Source organism: Doryrhamphus excisus, unplaced genomic scaffold, assembly GCF_037039965.1.
Source record: "Doryrhamphus excisus strain RoL-2023G ecotype Guam unplaced genomic scaffold, RoL_Dexc_Guam_v1.1 HiC_scaffold_24, whole genome shotgun sequence".
NCBI lineage: Eukaryota > Metazoa > Chordata > Actinopteri > Syngnathiformes > Syngnathidae > Doryrhamphus > Doryrhamphus excisus.
The window spans coordinates 504,676-525,691 of NW_027621862.1; the positions used below are offsets into that span (position 1 = coordinate 504,676).

The 21,016-nt window shown below is 44.8% G+C and overlaps 1 protein-coding gene across 2 annotated transcripts in view; it reads left to right on the forward strand.

Moving 5' to 3' along the window:
- Positions 1 to 5,827: 5,827 nt before the first annotated feature.
- ctbp2l (C-terminal binding protein 2, like) overlaps positions 5,828 to 21,016 on the forward strand; it is a 59,972-nt gene continuing 44,783 nt past the window's right edge. For both annotated transcript variants that reach the window (XM_058062595.2, XM_058062598.2), the window contains exon 1: positions 5,828 to 6,127. The gene's annotated coding sequence lies outside the window, so the exon portion shown is untranslated. The remainder of the gene's footprint in view (positions 6,128 to 21,016) is intronic.

The following is a 21,016-nucleotide window of genomic DNA, read 5'->3' on the forward strand; positions in this document are numbered from 1 at the left end:
CCCCCATACCCAGAAGAACAATCAATGGAGTTAGAGTGACAGTAAGTGTCCTGAGTGGGCCCAAAATAAGTTTCAGTCCTCATAGCATGGCGGTTGCTTAAATGCTAGCATCGTAGCAAGCTTTGATGAGATGAGGCAATGACAGCCCCCCCCCCCCCCATTGATTGGCTCCAACTGCTACTTTGATTCTTATAAGGTTACCATGACTCTATGCAAGCGATGTCGTGTTTCTTCTTCATAGTGGGGATTTGTTTTGAAGGTGTTTTTCATATGTTTGCCAAAAACTGAGTTTAGTACACCAATCGGCCAATCAGCAGGCATGTGCTAAGTAACGCTCCAGCAGAGGTAGTAAATGGAGTGGCGGCAGCAACAAAATGCAGAGGATTAAGTTAGTTTCCCCCTTTTCCCAGAAATGAACTTGGCTGCCTAAGTGGATGTAAAAGAAGACGCAAATTAACGAGGTCTGCTCGTCTATGCTGAGGCTTTAGCTGTATATTAAAAATCATAGCGTTAAGCCGGCTGACAGATGCTAATGAAGTGATGTTTACATGTTTGATTCGCTGCCTAAACAAAGATAAGACGCGCTCTCGGGGAAACAAAAACAATCTAAACATGAGCGGAAGACATGACAGCTTTCTTCTCGCAACTCACAACAATGAGGGACTCATTTCCATATTAATAAGGGGAGAGGAAGACAAGTGGATGAGGAGGTGGGAATGGGGGGGGGCTGGGTGGTGGACAATGTTATGTCTTGATGTCTAGCCATACATACATACAAAAATACTGAGATTTTGAGCAGAATTTTTGGGAATATCGACCCTGTGCATGAGGTCATGCAAGATCAGCACGAATCAAGGGATGAACTATTAATTTTTACTTTTTCTTTGGATTTTTTTTTGCAACATTTATCAGTACCAAGGACTAAAAGATGCAGCAAGACTGATTACTTAACACAAAAGGTAGGAAACTAATTTGGACTGAACCAACTGTACCTGTTGATTTGTCCTACTACTAATACCACTACTACTACTACTACGTCTACAGTATAGAGCACTATATTCGGATACATGCTCCATGCAGCTGGTGTACCGCCACAGAGTCATCATGCTCTCCCATTACAAAGGATTGGACTGATTCCACCCTAAGATTCCTTATTGAATGATATTTGCTGCAACATGTCAATCATTTTCCTCGACATTATTTCATTTTTGAACCTCTCTCTGGCTTTTTCACTCCATCTTTGGACCCTCCTCCTCCTCATCTTCCAGTCGGTAGTGCTAGTCATTAACCTCCTAAATTACAACAACATTAAAAGAATTGATCCGGCAAGTTCCCCCGCCGACCAAAGGACGGGATTCAAGTCTGCTCGCTGTTCCTGCACGGTGGGAGCTCGGATTAAGTACGGTGTCAATCCTGCCCCGCTGGTTCAAGTGGTGCGATTGGCGGGTCGGAAGGGGGGGCGGCGGGGGGGCTCACCTCCGCCTTTTGCTTGGTGAGGCCCTGTCTCCTCATTAGCGGAAAGGCAGCATGTGGAGAGGGGCAAGGCGGGGGTTGGAGGTTCCCCTTTGTGCATGTTAAAGCCCTGGGCAAGGGGTGGGGGGGGGGGGGGGGATAAATTTGACCTCTGCAGCATCCCCCAATCGCTGCAACCTTGCTGAGGCTGGATTGGAACGGACTGATGCTAATTTTTATTCCAAACGGCCGGTCTTAAACATTTAAAACATCTGGTGAGTGGAGTGGAAGGAAATGATTTCGATAACGCTGCCAGCATGGTTAAAATGTCAAAATATACGTCCATTCACCAACGACATTCCAATTGGAGCGCTATACGTTTGCTCACTGTGTTAGCTTGGCTACGTAAATGTTCAGTTCAGCGTCGAAAATATTTGACTTTTCAATTCTGGGGGGTCTGATTCCACTAGCAATTTTGCAGTCGAATCATATGAAAATGTCATGTGATCAAGATCGTACCATTCTGGCTACACGGGGGTGCCAACGGCGGTCTTATTATGTCTTAAACTCGACAAGATTGGATTTTGCAGTGTCAACATTTTTATCGTCGACCTTTGAATACGAGCTAAGCACTACTACGACTAGTACTACGAGTAGCACTACTACTACTACTACTCTCCTCACAGAGCATTTTTTCTGCGGTCTTTAGTGACTAAATGGACGGGTTACGACTCCACATCACCCACAGTCAGAGACTTTTGGACTGCCATGTGATCATTTTCCCAGAGAAATGACAATGCTATTGCGCTAGCAGACCATCACACACTTCGGGCTGATAGAACAGCAGCTAAAACGGGAACTGCTTTCTGTGTCACGATAAAGGTAATGTTTTTGTACAGCGACATCAACAGGAAACAGTTGCATATCAGATCTGTTCCGATGAGTCAGATTCAACGATGCAAATTTCAAGTCAAAGTCAAAGACAGCACTAGTACGTTTTCATTTTAGTCCAGTTGGACTAAGGTGTTTACACGTGAGTCCAGATGGACTTTCCATTAATTCAGTTTTCTCCAAAAAGTCACATAGGAATATTGTCCTCTTCATGCATGGATTCATTGTTTACATATGTGATACGATATTGATTCAAAATTCTAACCCCATTATCCGGATGTCTTAGCTTGGCTATGCATATTTTTGGTACAATTTCAGTCGGACTAAGGTGTTTCCTTGTGTGTCCCCTTTGGGAGCAACTAAAGCCACCGTATGAATGACAGAAACATGGCGGGGGCGTCAATAATTCAAACTCCGATTGATAGATGTGCGTCTCTTGAGACTGACACTCCGATTGTGAAATTTTCAGCATGAAGATTGAGGTCAGGGGTCAACATGGGGAAGTGGCGCTACGCTAACACCGTATCTTTGCATAAGATTATGGTGATCTTGCTTGGCTGTCATCATCATGTCAAATACTTTGATTGTTTTTGGTTCTGAACGATCACAAATCACCCTCACTGTCCAATGAAAAGCATCCATCCATCCATTTTTTATGCTTTCTATGCCGCTTATCCTTCTTAGGTGGTATGCTGGAGCCTATCCCAGCTGACTTGGGGCGAGAGGCAGGGTCCACCCTGGACTGGTGGCCAGCCAATCACAGGGCACATATAGACAAACAACCATTCACACTCACATTCATACCTATGGACAATTTGGAGTGGCCAATGAACCTAGCATGTTTTTGGAATGTGGGAGGAAACCGGAATACCCGGAGAAACCATTGACATTACGATGCTCCATTTATACATTTTACGCCCTGATCCTCCAAACTACTTACTGTTTATGCTCCCAACCATTCCAATTATGTCTTATTAATTACGTTTTAGAGAATGAGATAAAGAATAATTACTGGCTTTGATTAAACTGACTTCATTTGATTTGGAAGCGACGTTATGCAACATCAGCAAGGTAACGTGTCCTTTATTTATGTGATAACATACATCCATTCCACACAATAACACAATTAATTGTGTGGGACACGCAGTCATACAATTATGCAGCATCATTTTTCTGCATAATCATCTCTATGTTTTTGTGCACCCCCGCATGCAAGCAAGCGGAGCAAAAGAGGAAAGCGGGCTGATGGACAGATCAATACTGCAGCATATGGAGGCCAAGCAGTGTGGCATTGAAAAGTGGAAAATGGGATGCAGATAATGGGGTGTCAGCGAGTGGCCGGCTGTCACGTCAAACTACAAATTTACCGACGCACAGAAAATGAAACAATTGTGGGTTAAGAGAGGTTTTTTTTTTGCACCTTTTGCAAAAGAGGTTCCACGAAAAATAATTACAGGAATCAATGATATAATGTCATTTATGGTCAATAGAAAGCGGTGAGGTTGTCCTGCAGCTGCATCACTTAAGCATGGCTGACTCCAGCATGTGCAAGCGTACAGACAACTATGTCTACTCTATAGGAATTATTATTACGTTAAAGCAGGTCTGCATGCACCATAACTACTGTCACTGTTGTGTTTATTAAATTAGTTTTAAAGACATCATGTGCGTGTTAAAGATTCTGCTGGGGCCCATTTAGAAATACAAACGGCACCTCAGTGTGCAAAACGCTACTAGGGAGTTGTAGCCATTACAAGCTTGTTACTGATAGAGGCAGATGGCCACCCACATGCTTTTATTTATGCCTTCAATGTATTTATTAAGGTATAAAACAGTGGTGCTCAATTATTTTCCGTCAAGTGGTTGGCGTGCAGGCCACACAGCTAGGAGACCCGAGTTTGATTCCACCCTCGGCCATCTCTGTGTGGAGTTTGCATGTTCTCCCCGTGCATGCGTGGGTTTTCTCCGGGTACTCCGGTTTCCTCCCCCATTCCAAAAACATGCTAGGTTAATTAGCCACTCCAAATTGTCCATAGGTATGAATGTGAGTGTGAATGGTTGTTTGTCTATATGTGTCCTGGGATTGGCTGGCGACCAGTCCAGGGTGTACCCCGCCTCTCACCCCAAGACAGATGGGATAGGCTCCAGCATGCCAGCAACCCTCGTGAGGATAAGCGGTATAGAAAATGGATGGATGGGCCCCCCTGGGGGACAGAAATGTTTTTGCATCGCCTCGATTTGAAAAACTCTCAAGAAACTAATAATATATATTCATTTATCCTTACTGAAAAGACTGAACTTGAAACCGACAACAGTGAAATTCAACAAAATGGAGAGCAGTGAAGAATAGAAGCGTTTTCAAAAGTCAAATTGCATGCTGTCCCCCTCCAGGGGGACCCGCCCCATTACTAACAGAAGGAAACTCATATACAGTATTTGGTCTCCGGTTGATACTCTCAATATGATACTACTTTTTGGGTGGGATCCGGTAAAAAGGAGCTGATTGTAGATTTTTTTTTTTGTTGACATTATGAGATAGAGAACTTTCAAATTCTGAACTTCTTGATTGGTTTGCTCTGTGGCATACCAACTAGGACTCCAATGGGGATATAAAAACCGTGATAGTATAACTTTTAGATTTGGAAACTGGTGCTCCAGGTACCTTGAATTTTCTCCTGCTTCTTGAAGTCATGGGCTTTATCAGCAATGTTTCTTATCAGATGCTCATGCACGTGGATGCTTGCTCCTCTCAGCTCGCTTCTCTGCCTCCATGATATTTTCATACGGACAACGGAAAGCCTGTATCGATATTGTTGACATCCCCATCCGCCCTCTTTGATTGCTAAAACTTGGCCACCTGTTGCTCTGTTGAAGCAAAATCATCTCGCCAGTGACTTCCTTATATGGGCGTGCCCGGGTTCAAGCTTTACAAACTAAGTGGGACCAATCACAGTGGAGCAGGCATGCCCAGATGCGGGCCATGAATGACAGAAAACTGACCATTTTGGAAATCCACGGAACTACAAATGGATTAGGTGCAGATTCTGGAAGATGTGGAAAGCTTTCTGTGTGCGTTATTGTGTGTAGCTGCTCTACAGGAGTCCACAACTTCATACAAAGGGCAGAAAATGTGCATAAATGTTCAATAAAAATGTGTGTTTCAGTACTCCATAAACATTTTGAGCACATGAAACAATAGTGTGATGTGGCAATTTCTTGTCGTTAAATCCCTACCTGATACTGATGATCGATTGGCCGATCGATTGGCCACATGTGACTGATTGAAATGTTGTTGAAGCATTTTGGAATTCAGAACATCTGAGTACTTTTTTCTTCTAAAATGTCATAGAATTACGATGTAGTATTGTTTTTGCAGAGATGCTTTGACCATATGAGCGGGGAGCTGGGAGTGAGTGAGGGAGGGTGGGCTTCTTGGTTTATGTCATTGGTTTGAACGACCCAAGACCCCGCCTTGATAAAAGAGAGGAAGAAGAAAAAAAAGACACACAAGCACACACACAAGAGTTGGACAAGAGTGAGACTTCGAGCAAAGAGGCGGAGAGAACATAAAGCAGCGGAACAGTTGGATTCGTCTTGTGTTTTAATCAACAGGGAGGCGCATTCTCAGCGAGAGCTTAAGAAGAAGCGGGAGAAGATTCCATCTTTTTCTTCGGAGGATTAATAAAGTGCAATGGTGGTGATGATGATGACGGCGATGATGCTGACGACGACGACGACTTGCGCCTAGAAAAGTCTCAACTTAGCCCCCCCGTCATTCGTGAAGGTAAGACGGTTGTTTTCATTTCCAGTTAGTGGAGCAGCAGCCTGGGGGACATTCCGTCCAACTGTCTCATTTTAATGTCCGCCACCTTGTTCCATTAGCACTGGCTAGCTTGTTTTGTGTGTGTGCGCGTGTCGGCGTGTGTGTGTGTGTGTGTGTGTGTGCGCGCGCGTGTGTGTGACGTTTAGGCGAAAATAGGAAGCGCGTAATTAGCAAGCGTGTTAGCATAACATGAGTTGTTGCATCCTGTCCCCCTGTTAGTGCTTCCATGCCCCCAAATAGGTCGCCACTGCACCACCGGACTCGGTTGTGGTGGTCTGGACCTTAACAGACGCCATCCTGAGCCGTCCTCCACTGCCTCTTCCTCCCGCCCGCCACCTCGCGTCACACAGGTCCCCACGGTGGAGCACATCTGCCGGCCAGCCTTCGTGCACACACCGCTCAACTATCTCAAACACACCAATAGGCCATACATTGCTTCTTTTTTTCTTTTTTACTATGACTGCTCGTTTGTCACGCTTTTTTCCCACCAGAATGAAGCCAAATATAGTTCCAGAGCTCCTGACTTGGCAGTTAAAAGTCACACAAACAAGGCGCTAACTACTCTAGCATGTACATTCTTCATACATAATTAGATTTATGTTACATTATGATGGATAACAGCAGAAATGCTCATATGAATGAGACATCCTGTTAGATTGCCTTTGATGTCCCAGCATGTAAACAAAGTTAAACTGTCTACCAGGGCTAGCCCGGCCGCCCATGCATCCATGAATAACATCAGAGCGGCCCGCAAGTTCACTACTAAACTTGGGAGCAGATTCCTAAAAACACAGAAAACTCTTTAACTTGGGTCTTTGCAATAGATCATGAAAAACAGGAGCACACTCCTGTCATGCGGAGGATCCGAGTAGTGATTTTGCAGGGGATCATTGAGAAACCTACCCTCTATCTCCAGGTCAGAGATACGGATCACCTGCATTTTGGACTAAAAGAGCCATACCAAGCTTTTTACCTTACATCCATCCGGGTCAGGAATTCCTGACTGTGTATGTATTCGTATGCACGGTACATGCCTCACAGATGCTTATTTACAGTGGCGCATCATGAGTTATTTGATTATTTTTAGCAAATTCTTTCTTTTTGTTATTGCCTATTTATTGTATATTATTGTCCTGGTAGGTTTTCTTCTTTTTTCTCTTCAATATTGACTGTTAATTGATGGTCGATTGTTGGCATTTGTTGACTGTATGTGTTGGATATTGTGTTGGGTACATGAACAGTACACACATGGATGCTCTGCGCAAATGAAGTCCCTTACGGCAAAAAACAAAAGATGTATAAATACGTCTTTGGGATTGGGTGTTCAGGTTGGAAAAAAACATATGAATATATCTTTGGTAGCGAATGAGTTAAAGCTAAAGGAGAAGTGAGCTATTTGTGTTTTATGTGACTGCCAACATTTAAATTGGACTTTATTTACAAAGCATATCTCCACTCGGTGTCCTCATTTGTCATCAAAAAGAGGCATCATGTGTGAATAGAACATAAAAATACTGAGAGATGAAACAAATATTCTTTGAGCTACTTAACATGAGCCGGCGAGCTACTGCTAGCATACAAGTTGGTGACCACTGAATATATGTAGCTTATTATTTACGCACATATTGACCACAGTTACTTTGAAAACAAAAATCTCATACATGATTCACTACCCATTTGCACTGCCAAGTGGCTATCGCATTTATGCTAACCTACTTTTTAAAGCTACACCGTGAGCACATTACCCCGAATGAAGTGGAAGATCCGTGACATGGTAAACAAATCAGTTAGATTAAGGTTAATGTACCTTACTAACATAACTTTAGCCATGCGGACGGCAAACTTTCTCGTACTTATGACTACTGTCAAATGTGTGGCAGTTTATTCCGATGGTAACGTGACCTCATCCAGTGTTTATTCCGGCAACAGGGAGGGCGAGAAAGCGATGTGCCTGCTCACGGAACAGTCATTATTGCAGGTTAATGCGGCTCAAAGCCCCTCAAACGCTATTGCTCGCTCCCACACCGACGAGCCAAAATGGCTTATACTTTGCTCATAGAGCAGACGCCAGTAGCTCGACCCTGACGAAGATTCACAAAAGTCAGATGGCCAAAGTCCGGCCCTGGGGCCATGTGCAGACCATGGCTCATTTGTCATTACATCACTGCGGAAATTAAAGAATCAGTAAAAATAGAGCAAAAGGCTGAAATGTTGACGGTCATATCCAAAGTGTTGAAGAGTTTGGAGTAGTGATATGACTTTGGGTACACTAGAAAAGTTTTTTTTTGCGGGGGAGGGGGGGTCAAAGCGTGAATCCTTCAACCCTATTTCAAATTTGGCTATGGTACTCCAGAAATCAGAGTATTTAACCCAAGTTTTTCTAAAGTTGGGATCATGTGTTCCATTTGGAGACCAAGCCTGATACTGCAGCTCATCTTTGAAGACCGAAGACAGAAAAAAAACCTTCAAAGGCGAAATAATGTCGTACCGCACAGTCTACGTCTTCCTTTTCTCCGCCATGCAGCAGTTCACTTTTATGACAAAAGCCCACCCATCAAACAGCACATCTGTGTTTTTTGCTGTTTTATTGGCTATTCAATGCGTCAGTCATCAAGAAGATTGGATGGAATTGGCCTGCGCTGTGTACATTAGACTAGCATTAACGTTTTGCCTGTGTTGTAATTTCTGATTTTATGACGACATTAGCGAAAATGACAAAATAGCATAGGAAGAAGCCTGACCAAAATCTGTCCACCAGAACAATTTGAAACACAGGAACAAGTGTTTTAATGTGTTTTGCATGAATCTTGTGTCAAGTGAATAATAACTAGTGGCTAAATGGTTGCATCTGCTGTACCAAGTCGTCACCTTTAGTCTGGCTTTGTGTGGAAGTGACCCTGACCTCGTGTTTGAATGCCATGTCCCTTCCGTGAACTCTCCCTGGGTGGGGTGGGGGAGGGTGGCTGGTGTTCCAGGTCTTTTAACACTTGCTTTGTTGTAATTAGCATGGCTAAAAATGGTATCACCCCACTCAAGTCTTTTTCTTCTTTAATCCAAATCCCGAAGCTGCCCAGTGGGTTACATTGTGGTGGTCTATTTTTCTACAGAGTTGTAAATTAAAGTTGCAGCAGCCTTCCTGTTTTTCCTCACTTTCTCGTTAAAAATGGCTGCTGTTGAGCTTCTGGAGAGGAAATTCAACAGCCCCCATGAAGAATCTGCCCTCTGCCATCCTCTGCTGCGTTGCCGAGCAGCACCCCATCAGTCAAGGCAATTGAACGTCTCTTGAGGAGGGGGGACCCCTGTTTGGCAGCATGCAATATTTATTACCGTCCGTCAAGCGCCGGCCGACTCTCCCTCTCCACGGGTGAGTAAGATTGGGCGCTACGTTCTGTGTTTAAAAAGTTCCCCTCGCCAGCGACCATTAGGGAGGGATTTATGGGTACAGCTTCCTTGGAAGTGCTGGGAGGGAACATGTGTCATGAGTTGTCACATACAGTACTTATGTTATGGCTAAGATGTTTACTAGAGGTGCTTTTCTTTCCTGTAATCGCTTTGTGTAATAAGCCCAGCAATGGACTGTGGGATATTTATGAACTTTTTGAGGCCGGTCTATTGGACAGGTACATTCCACCAATCATTGGTATTGCGTTGATGCTAACACTAACTTAAATAAGGCTAAGTTCAAGTCGTTTTATTGCAGAGGTGGGACAAAGTCAGTATTTTGCAAGTAAGTAAGAAGTCTTTAATCCAAGTCTCAAGTAGAAGTGCAAGTCCAAGACCAGTCTTGAGTTAAGGTCATCACAAGTCAAGTCGAAAGCCATAGACCTGAAATTTTCAAGTCCTTACAAGTCATAAGCACTGTTTACCAAAAAATGTATGCCACACCATTGTTGGATGTTAATAGATGCATTCAATGAGGCACATTCTGTGGGAAAATTGGCTGTTTTACAGAAAAAGGAATAGTAACCTTGGCATAGTAACCGTGTTCCTTGATTACTTTGAATTGGAACACTTTTTCCCAAGTAAGACTATAAAATCCAAGTCAAGTCCTGAGTCATTAATCTCCAAGTCGAGTCCAAGTCTAAGGCATCAAAATTTTGACTCGTATTTTTTATTTTTTTCAGTTTTGAGATTACAATTTCAAAGTCAGCTGAGATAGGCTCCAGCACACCCATGACCGTAGTGAGGATAAGTGGCATAGAAAATGGATGGATGGATGTAGCTTGAAAAATCCTCAGTATGACCACTCATAGCCCACTCACTTCGATATGACCGGGAGAACCAGAGTGTACAGCGAAAGAAGCTGCCCAGCCGGGCTGGGCAAAGTGCTTTAATGTCGGATACCTTATACTGCCTTGCGTCCATGAAGGTTTGGAGAACCGCGACAGTGGCCGGGAGAAGCCACCCACTCTGACCAGGAAAGATGCATTACTGTCGGACACTCTGTGCCGCTGTGCGTCCACGGGTAGCAGATACTTTATTCATCTACAGGAAAAAACTGCATTATATATTGTTTTATATTTAATATGTATATTTACTGTATCTGTATTTTTGTTCATTTACGTTAGCGGATGTGACGGGTTGTCATGGTTGCAACCCCGATGACGTTGAATGGACGCACGGCAGAAAATGAATGAGTCTGGCCAAGACCGCGGAAGGGAATATTTGCTCTTCGGTGATTCCAGGTGTTTGGCATCTTCATTACTCTTCACAGATAAACTGCAGAGAGGAAGGAAGGTATCGGACTTTGTTCCTGTCATCTGTACTCCTCCCGCTTATGCCACTTCACTGACTCTGTTTCTTTGCAGAGGTGAAAGGATAATTGGTGCTATAGATGTCCTTATCATGGTGACAGGGAGCCAAGGCGCTATTCTCTCTTCAAGGGGAGAAGATCCAGTGATAGCGCTGACATAAGGCTATCTCACGGTGGTCTCCAAGCAGATGTATTTTAGGCTGAACCTCAGGCGGCTGGCGAGCAGATGGTGATGGTATGCTATTGAATGTGTCAGCCACCTTACCTCTGCACATTTGAGAGTGAATAATAACGTGGGCGTGCATTGTCTCACAGCCATGCAAAAGGTCAAGCGGGGGTCCCCCGGTGGGCCAAGTCCTCATGACGATTTGGACTGATTCATTATTTTCTTACAACTTCATTTAGTGCATATTAATTAACATGCTCCCAAATCCAACATTTGTGTAATCCACCAAGGATTTCTTAAAGGCGAGCACAAAAGGCTTTTATTATCTTAAGGAGGAAGTGGTCTTTTGGGATGTAAGTGCCCCCCCCCCCCTGCCCCAATTGTGTGATGTGCTCACGAAACAGACAGAAGCGAAATGAAATTACAAGGTATCATGAGCGTATTGAATAATTACCTCGCTGGAGCTATTGTAACGTCAGGCGTGCTCTTTTTATTTGGGGGGGTTGATGAAGGTAAAGAGGGACAGAGGGGAGGTGGGGGAGTTATGGCTTCCTCTCACAAAGAAGACAAATGCGCTTTCAAGGTTAAACTCTGCAATGGCCAAATGTTTTGAGAGGATGGATTAATTTCATGTCCCATAATGTGATTTGCGATATCACCCCCTCCCCCCCCCCTCCTCGTGCTGCCCTTGCTTTCATTGGAGATGGACGAGCCTGATGAGAATTCAGGGCAGGGTGTGTGTGTGGGGTGGGGGCGGCTGCCTTTTAGCCTTCATTTTCAAGTGTTTACAGGACTACTAAGTGTATTTAATGGATGCGTGGCAAGCTTATCATTTTGCCGTCATTCCCCCAACCTTGTTTTTCATTGACTGACAATTCAGTTGTTCCCGCTTGGTTTTTTGGTCCAAACTGTTTCATCGTTGCAGCCTTTCACCCACACAAAAACGGCAAGCGAACAAGCGAAACCTCTGTTTTTTGAAACCGATGATGTCACCGACCCGTCCCCATCCCGTGTCTGCCACGTAACCAGTCGAGAGCGTCAACGACAATCATACATAATACTTTATCTGAATATTTCGACTGGCATGACTCACCACGCTCTACATTCTCCAAAATGACTCAGAGAAATAATTCCACGTCGTCATACAGGACGTCTAGACGAGCCTTGGAAACTGGAAGACGATGGACTTCTGCGCTGGCGTTTGTCATCTTCTTTGGTTTGGTGTGTCACGTGGTTTGTTTTCACCCAGTCATCCGTTACTATCTAGATGCAACAATCTGGCACAGCGGGGATGCGAAACCTGCGAAACCAAAATACAAATTCCAGTAACGTTTCCACGTGGACTGGGCCGAGTTTTTTCCTTCCACATAAAAGCACAACATAGAGGCGCTTCAAGGTGGTGCTTGGAGGAAAATTGCTGAGCACGGTTAATTGTAGCACAGCCTCTGAAGGAGGATGAAGGACCGCCATGGTAACAGCGGCCCGGCTGCACTAGACACCTCATTGTTTGTATCTGCATAGCAATCCGGTTGACATGGATAACAAGGGGAAACAACAAGGATCAGAGAAAGTGATGACATTGTTAGCTTCAGCGGACGTTCAAATGTGGTTTTGGAACACCTGTGTCGGCAGGAACGCCTGCAGTTCCCAGGTGGCCGGCGTCCAAGTCCCACAAAGATGTCGGCATGGCCAGTCTAGTACTAGCCACTATGTGACATCTGCCATAAATCTGGCTCTTGCAGGATGAAGAAGAATTTTCTAAAGAGAATTCAATTACAGTCGGGGGTGGTGCTAACACTATATGGGCATACACATGTTTATATTAAGCTGTTTCATCTTGTTCTTAAAGCCCCACTTATCACCACTTCAAGCATAAATTCTTCCACACTGCAGTCTGTAATGTGACTGACATCTTAAGCGAGGAACCTTTATTGGAAGCCAAGCCTCCTTATCCAATATGCTGGCAATGGTACCAGAATCAGTAGGAGGAAAAATCCACGCTTCCTACTTGCTGTTTACCCATTTGCTAAAATTAGCTTCATCTGTTGTGAGAAGTTGAACTTTGGACTGTGCAGGACTAGGTAAGGGTTGGCCCCTGAGCAAGCTTTATGCTTCTGTCATGGTACATGTTTTTCATTGCTACAGTGAACCGGAATAAAGCGGGAAAACTCCAAGGGATTGATTCGCTGGATTTAATCTTGCAAGATGAGACGGAAATATTGCAAATAGCACAGTGCTCATAATGCAAGTACAATAGTACTCCCTATGTGAGGGGTCTGTTCACGCCACAAAAGTAGAACACAGGGGGAGCGCAATCAAAGCAAAAATTTCGTGGGGGATGCTGGAGCCTATCCCAGCTGTCTTTGAGCGAGAAGTCAAAACTTTTCCAGTTACGCACCCTTTCAAATTGAGCCTCTTTGTCTTGAACTTTAACCTTTACCTGCAGAAAATAGCACAATACCCCGCCTTGACCTGGTAGGGCTATTGTTTGCTTGAATGCACTGCCAGTCATGAGTATAAAAGGACCTCTTACTTTCTTCCCCCTTTCCTCCAGTGCCATCTCTGTTCCCCTCGTCGACCCAAGTGAAGGTTTCGCCGCTTATGTAACGTCTCCAAACATTTGTGCAGCATTAGGGGAAGTCAGGCATGCCAAAGCTGTGCAAAACCCCATAGAGGTGGGACAGATGGCAAGCCTCATTTGCAGCCTTGTAAACTGCCTGTGACAGGAGAGATGGCACACACAGACAAAGTGGGCCAGTGCTAACTAAGGCTTCGCCGTGCCATGGATGGGCGAGATGCTTATTACTGAGGACATAAAGCATCTCAGTTTGGCGCTCGCTGCAGTGTTATGACTGCTAATTGCGCCGTTTGCTGATTTATGGAAACGCTGATTCATATTTTAAGAGCCATGTTTTGTGGCGCTCCACCTGTGTGCCACATTCCGACTCAACCATTACCCCGAGCTATCGGATCCCTGCATTAGATCATCCATCACGACGTTAAAGAAGGTGACCTGGAGTTGTTTTGTAATTCAGTCGTTAATCACTGCCGCGGCATGCTCTGTCACTTTACTTTGTTTGCGTTAACAACTCTTTGGGCAGAGTCCATTACTGAGTAAACAGACAGTGAAACACAGACCAAATGAAGATGCCCAGCCCACAATCCCCCCGAGGGGAGATCAAATGGCCGGCCCGGTGATGATGAGGGATGTTTATGTCTGCCACTCTATTAAGTAGAAGCTCTTCCCTGCTGGTACATAATGAACACCCACCTTGCGAAATGGCTGTTCTGAAGCGCTTTCCTTTCGCTGAATTACTGGTCATTTTCATCAAAATGTGCGGTAATTGTCCTCGGCGGCAGGTTGGGGAAAGGGGCGCTGATAGAGGCGATGAGTTTGAGCGTAACTTGGCAAGGTGACTGGCTTATGGCAACATTAAGCATGTTGATTTGAATTGATCTCCGCCGCCTTCCCTTTTTGTATGGTAATGAAAGCCTGTTACGTCCTTGGGTGGATGACAATTCAGGCTTGAACTCTTTCTGTTGTCTCTGTGTACATGGCAACGCCTCCTCCAGATGTCCCCCACTGCAGGAGGTGCCGAGCCTGGCTCTTGCCGCCAAAAAAACATTCCACGGATCATGTCTGTGCAGCTGAGCGTATGGCCCACGGAGCGATTGTGTGTGCATTCTGTCAGGAAGACGGTTCAAAACGGAAGACGGAAAAGGGGCAGTGAAAACATCTCGAAAAGGAGAATGTTTTGGGGAAAAAACTTCAGACAATGTACCATCTGCACACTGCAGGGCGTATCGAGCGACACTGGACCACTGCTGTGAGCAACGATTGCATTGTTATTAAATGGCTGTTGCCTCTCTGGCAGCCATATTAAAGCCTCTGATCCTTTGCCCGGTGCAAGTAGAGGAGGAGAGAACCGAGCCCCCACCCAGTCTAGTCTGGCCTGTTGGACATGGTGACATAATGTGCAGCTGCAAGATTAGACGATGGCAGTGCAAACAGCAGGAACACGCAGTAAGACAGCAGCTGTACACCGCAATCCTTGTATTTTCTTAAACCGTCAAACTCTGCAATATTAATTAAATCTGCACTCCAAGAGATGTGCGTCTGGCTTCATGATCGAGGAACCTGGAGCCGCTTGTGTCGCAGCTGTGTGCTGACTTCCTGATGTTCAATGGCCTTTGTGTACAGCAAACTAGTGGCAGACGGAGTGTGAAATGTCACAGAGGAGTCGGCCTCGTTCACGTCCCCTTGCATTCAGGACAATGCATTTAGCTTAATAACTTGCTTTGCGCCAGGAGTTATGCTGCATTTGATAGGACAATGTGCTCAATTGTTCTCTCTGTCCTGGGCAGGTATTGCTCTGAGTAATGTTCAAGAACGAAAATACCTTAAACCGCACAGCTGGCAATCCAACTTCAGACAGTTTTTTTCAGGGAACTTAGCGGCACACTGGGTTGGAAAAACAGGCTTGTGTCTGACAGTCGGTCTTCCCGGTACCTTTCTCAAAGGTCCTTCCAAAGACTAGTAATCCCACTTCTGACACCAATTACTGCCAACCTGGACCTGAATCCTCACATACTATTTTGTATTTGCTTTATTCAGATCCAGGTATTTTGCTACTTAATCTGAGACGTAATTCCATTTCAATTTTGCGATCAGTTGCACTCGACTGTGACAATTTGATAATTTTATTGTCAAAAGGCTTTTCAAGAAAAAAAGTATCAGTGCAGTAAACTCAGCCTGCATTTACAGACGTTATTAGGCTGGAAAAGGCCTGATACAGATGCCCCAGTCCGATACTTTCAATACCTCACCCATCGCCGGGGTACCCGTCCCAAGGGTTGTTCAAATCTCCAGGAGTAACCTCAACCTTTCGTCCAATTAAACAGCATTTCTTGCCCATTTTTAGGCCTTTTGCCGCATATCTGTCATTTGATTCCATTTCACTTTTGTAAACGGCGTGTTCCAACATCGGAAACACTCGTCACTCGCCAAAAGAAGAAAGGCTTTTCACTGGTTTTCCTGCTAAGTAGGATGGAATAAATGATGGAAAATCTACACCATGTAAGTTGGATGTTGAGCCATACTTAAAATATTTGGAGTCGGGCGAGTCTGTCAGATCAGTGGCTCAGTCTGTCGTCTCGTTGCAGTACGAGGGATGAATGGTGAAACGCTCATAAATATTCATGCCCGCTCAGACTCCTGTGTTTTGATGACAAAAGTTTCCAAGGTCCCGATTTTTGGAGCCCGTCATTCTGCTTGACGGGACCTGACATTTGGCGAGGTCTACGAGGAGGATTTGTTTGTGACAGCTTAAAATTACGGCAGCACACAAGGAGCTGCTGAGTGGGGAGGATGGGGGATTGAGGAAGAAAATAGCTGCTGCTTATTTAAATGTCACTTCAACAAGGTGAATGCATAAGCTCCCCCAAGCGGTACACAGGCACTCCCCACAATGGAAAAGGGTTTCTCGCCATTCTCCATTCAGCGCATGTCTCTGTGATTGTGTCGGGCTCGGGTTGTGTTATTGGCAGAGGCCTCTAAATCTTATGAAGCCTCGCCAGCATCTTGACAGTAACCACAAACCATTTAGTCGTTTGTTTTGTGTAGGTTGTGACTAAAGCACCGAGCACTTTTGAGGTGCAAAGCTCGAGTCTAAAACATACATTTTCAGGCTCTCCCACTCTCTGCGAGTGCTAAAGAAGCAGGGCACAAAAAAAAAAAACAAGTAAGAAAGAGATCGCCTTAAGTGCAAACCGGGGGAGGAAGGAAACCGAGGGAAATATCTGATTACAGTGCTACAGTTTCTGCACTGTTATTTCGTGACAGCACTCAACACATTTAAGAGCGCACAAGGGAAGCGGAGTGTCGCTGACCCTTTTTTAACAAGGACGCCGAGGCAACGTCACTCAAAGTAAGCGATTGCGGCTCATTTTGAGCGAGGAGTACCAAGTTTCGAGCTCTCCATCGCTTGGTCTTGACAAATAGTGGATTACACAGCTGGATTAGGTCCTCACAAGTCATGCCAAGATGCCGGATGTAGATGACGAGCACCTATGTCTCTACACTTCCAGACTCTACCGCAAATGTTGATGAATTATGCAGCTTGACAACTCCTTTCCTGGAAAACCCTTTGCCCCTTTTGCCTACTTTTCCTTTCATCTATTTTAGCGTTGACATTTTGCGACAATAGAAGCGATGCATATTTTGCCGTGATGGCTCCCCCGATTAATGGAACAATTATGTCATCAATAACACTGAATGAGGTTTGTGCTAATGATGAGCTCGTGTTGGGTAATGATTCCTGCAGTTTGCTTGTGTAAAATATGAAATGGGAGGCAAAGTGGCGAGGGACAAGGCTTGGGTCGTCATTTCCTGTTGGAGAATGATTGCCTTCGGCGCTGTTGGTTACAGCTGCTCTATGTTTGAGTAGAATTACTGATGTTTTTTATCATGAAGAATGAATTCAAACGAGTTTTTCATTGTGTTTACAAAATGTTGCCTTCATTGCGTTGGACAACACTCACTCAGTTTCTCAGGAGATTTTCACTTCCCAGGAAGACCGACACGGCATTATGCATATGGTTTAATGTGATGTAATGTTTGTGCATATGTTAGCCACTGAGTCACTGCCGTACAGTCAAATATTGTGGCGTTTGTGTGACTTACTCATCCCAAGACTTTCTGACTGTTTCGTCCAACTCTGTTTCGTAGTTTAACATGGCAAGCACTTTTTTGGGGGGGGCAATAATCCTTATGAGATATGAAGCTACCAACCTTAAGCCATATCATGAAATACACTCTCAAATTGTGAAATGTATTTATTTGGTACCCTACCTCTCGCCCAAACTCAGCTAGGCTCCAGCATAGGCGCTATAGGCTTTATGAAGCAGTATTGGCATATGCCGATATCATGCTTCTTCATGGAAATCGTCCGATACTCATCGGTTTTTATATCTGTTTTAGATCATACAGAAAACACAAAGACGTGTATTCATGTCTGACATAGCGATTGTGGATTATGGCCAGCATTTTTTTTTAAAGTGCAGTTTTTATTTAATGGTGGGCCTGCGGCCACCATCTTGGTTTTGTACAGCTGATTCTGTTGATAAATGGGATAGGTCAGCTCTATTTGGGCCAGGAACCAGTTGCTTTTGGACAGCCGACAACCCAATCTCTCAGCTTTATCACCCAAGGGATTGGTCACGTTGGGGTGGCGCATAATCGAAATGCTAGCCATGTTCCCATGCTACTGGTATTATAGCCTTTTAGACCAGATATATGGTTGTCCCAGAGACCTTTGGTGATAAAGCAGTGTGAGATCTCCTGTCGTATTCCTACTTCTTGTTTTACCTCTTGACACATGTTGTTGACTTCCAAAGGCAAGGCCATGTAGAGATAAATATGCACCCTTTGGGCCAAAACGGCAGTCAGTTTATCAAAGCAAAGCCGGGTGACACATTACGATAGCAACTACCTCCACTGAAATCCGGTGGACCAGTTGTAAAATATCAGCAGAGATAAAAATCTGGTGTTAAAGGTCGGGAGCTCCAGGTACCTATGAGATGGATAACCGCAGCCAGGGAATTTCTGCATTTGCATGAAACCATCTCAGCTGCTCGTCAGTTTGTTGCTCTTTAATTAACCTGTGGAGGGGCTGAAAGGTTGTCCTCTGACGGGTGTTGTTAACCCCCATTAAAGAGGAGGTCATCATCCTCTTGCTCAGGTGACCTGCATGATGCCACAGTGATACCGCGCTGCATTTCAAAGATAGGGGAAACCGGATTACCGCCATCACAGATGAATAATGATCCTAATTGAAATAATAGTGATTTAAATGGAACGGGGAATTACTGCAGTAAATTCAACTCTACGCGTCACCTTTACAGATGCCACATCGGCTGTGTAGGTGGTTGATTGGGGAACCTATTGTCATTAGAGTGGAGGAAATAATCCAACTCAATTAAGATAGCAGTTCTACTTATGTATTGTATAAGTTCTTAAATGGGAGCACAGATCCTACGAAGGCATTCATGCAGAGGTATGGAATGGCCATCTCAGTCCCCAGACCTAAACATTATTGAAAATATGTGGCGTGGAAACATCAAACCTGACTCAACTGGAGATGTTTTGGAAAGAAGAATGGTCAAAAGTACCTTCAACCAGAATCTGGAATACACTGTTTGGTAGTTGAATTCATCTGAATGCACGAGGTCAACATACGCATGCCGGCCATACTGGCCGTCTTTTATTTGAACTCTTACAGTATTCCACGGTACAGATGAAAAAGTAGCCGCAAATGGCCCGGGGGCCCCACTTTGGACATGGCCCCGCTCTAGCGCCTCTCTCTCTCTCTCTCCGTGTTTTCTTGTTGACGTGCGCTGTAACACAGCGTCAGCATGTTAGCATTACAAGTGTTGGTGTGTTAAGAGTCCAGTCTGATGCTCTTATGTGTGTCATCTCCTGAGTGCAACACCAGCTTGGCCCACTTCTGCTTGACCGACTAGACTCTCTCCGGCTCATCAGGGCTCTTCTCTCTTGTCTCTTTGTGTTTGTGTTCCCGTGTCATGGGTCCGGCAACAGACAACCAAAACAAAACCAAACAAAACCAAAAGCCGCAAAGACTCGCACACATCCCAGGTGAATCCAGCAGAAGGTATTATCTCACATTGCCCCCCCCCAGGACCACCCAGTGCATTTGTACACACACATACACACACAGTTCATAGCCACGCGCTCATGCACATCTAGGTCATAAAGCAAAACGGGGGCCAACCTGCATGTTGACTTTTCAGACGACGTCGGCTCTGAGGCCTTGTGCTCCGTTCCTTCTCATCGCTCGCTAAAACTCACATTTGATGCATAAGGCTTGTCAAAACTGTCAGTACATTTTTTTTGTTTTTAGTCTGCACTCCCACATTTTGTCTCGGAAGAAGACGGCTGTGCATAATTTGCATGTGAGAATATATTACAATGTGTTTGAATAGTACATTCACATGATGATATCAATAATGGCTGACTTTTGTATATCATAGATGAATGTTAATGCATTGGAAAGATTAAGAAAGAGATATTGCTTTTCACAAACTACTTAGGAGGGATCAAATAGAATTATGCATTATTTTACAATAATTATGATAATCCCTTATTGATCGAGATTAATTGGTTCCAGACCAAGTACTGGACCTGAACTTCCTTGAATTTCCAACAGGAACAGTTTAATTTATTCCACCCAGAGCCCGCTGTCATTGGTCCCAACCCCAAACATTCCCGACTTCCGGACTACTGCTGAACCTTTGTAGAGCGCTACTCGAAAAGTTGTTACGAGCTACTGGTTGGAGACTGGTTGAACTCAAAGAGTGGTAACAACATTTATCTCAGTAATAGCATTTTCCAAAGAGTTGTAGTTCTGAAGTACGTAGAGCAGATGCCACAACATTCAAACATGACCACATCTTATTTGTATCGGCTGTATAAAGCGCAGGGTTCAAAGTCAGAGAAAAAAGTAGCGTCTTATACGCCACAAATGACAGTATTTGCTGCGACTGAGCGAGGTGGCCAGCTGTGTCGGAAAGTAAATACGTGAATCAAACACTTTCTTTAGGTCAGGGGTGTTACATGGCGGCAGCTCACTCTCTGCCCACTCACATCAGTTGGTAGCTAGGAGACTGTGCCGGTGAAAACCGAAGACGTGGGTGCGCCTCGGCCCTGCCCCTTGTCCGTGCACCCCCTGGGCCAGAACTGCCCCTCCATGCTGCCTGGGGCTCATTATGACATTAGCTGCCTCAGGCCTCAGTCCATTTGCTGGCCAAGGAAGTGTGACGGAGCCCTTTGACAGCGTCACCATTCCTGCTGGAGGCCAGTTAGCAGAGAAAAGAGTGAAAGAGAGACGGTGTTTTCACTTCACACTGGGATAAT